A 1,515-nucleotide genomic window follows, 5' to 3' on the forward strand; every position below is an offset into this window, starting at 1 on the left:
GTCGCGGAGGAGGAGGAGCGCGCTCGCGATAGCAGCCGCGCGGGCGGCGATCAGCCAATGACCACGCGGCTACCGCCCCTCCCCCTCTCCCTCCTCTTCCCCTGCCCGGCTGAAGTAGTGTCCAACAACGGCCGCGCAGATATCTGCATATTCATCTAGACAGGCAGGCGGGCGGGCGAGCGAGCCACCCAGAGCCACCCCAAGGCCGACCCGGAGAGCAGTGAGTGGAGGGGGAGGAGCGGGAGGGACTCTCCGAGGAGAGCTGCATGGCAGGGAGACAGTAATCATGCCAGGATGGACACCGCACGGCTCTTCCGGCCGGCTCGGGGCTTCCCCCGCGGGAGAGCGCGTCCACTGCACTCACATCACCACCACGATCAACCGCCGCCCACCAGAGCCGCGGATACAACACTCACGCCCAGAAACACGAAACCAAAAGAGCGATCTGAGGGTCTCCTTATCCGAGGGGGGAAAGTCTGATCTGAGCCACTCATACCGAGTCCGATTACTATGACGTGAATGCTTGGATTTTTTTCCGCAACTCATGAGTCTATTGGCGTTTCGTTTACGTTTTTCTGTTCAACCCACTTCAATTTCTTCGTTTCACACTTTGACGTGCGCAGACATTTTCGTCACTCTCCGACCCTTTTATCGCCACAAGGGGAGGACTTTGAGACGATCGCGCCATACGGCTGGGCGGACCAGGTGGCCAGCGCCTCCGGGTCCTCGGTGACTCGGAGCAGGGTGATAAGCCCCTGGTGAAAATTGAAAATGGCGTAAGGTCACGGACTTTGCATTGGACTCTGCAGTGAAGTGTCAAGTAGTGGAACCGCGTTGTCACTACTGGAGACTCTTTCCAGTTTAGGTCTGCTTCGAGTCCAGTCGAAGCGCCCTAGTAAGTAGGCAATGCAGCAGAGTGCAGAGTTAAGTTTGCAGAAAGCACGGCGTGACCTCCGACACTCCACCCCTCCCCCTTCTCCCCACATGAAAACCCTGGATGCGCGCCTGACGACGCCCAGTGTCGCGGTCGCGGTCACCTCAGCCGGCTCTAGCGGCGCGGCGCCTTGCTCCCCGTATTCTCTACGCCCATCGTCCGCATAGCCTTCACCTCGACGCGACCAAACCACACACACGTTGCGAAACACGACCTGCCCTGACCATTCATGCGCCTCTCCACTTCTCGCCCCCCCCCCCTCCTCTCCCCACCTCCGGCCCGCGTCGTGGGCTAGAACAGCACGGTTAGCGAGTGACGGAAAGTGTATGTAGTGCGATGGCCTTTTGTGCATTAGACGGACGAGGTAGCGCCGGACAAGGAGAACCGAGGAGAACAGAGGGGAGGGAGAATCGGACGTCCTCCAGTGCGGTTTAGGGCCTTTGACGGCCTGTGTGAAGACCGGCGCAAGCGCCTGCGAGGTGCACGGTAGGCCATTCCGCGCTACACGCGTGTACGGCGGGCTGGCCTACCTAGAGCTCGTCAGGGGCTCAGGGGTTGGGTGGGCCATCCCGCGCTACACG

Source organism: Frankliniella occidentalis, unplaced genomic scaffold (genome assembly GCF_000697945.3).
Source record: "Frankliniella occidentalis isolate FOCC.00 unplaced genomic scaffold, Focc_3.1 Scaffold2595, whole genome shotgun sequence".
In the NCBI taxonomy this organism is placed as follows: domain Eukaryota; kingdom Metazoa; phylum Arthropoda; class Insecta; order Thysanoptera; family Thripidae; genus Frankliniella; species Frankliniella occidentalis.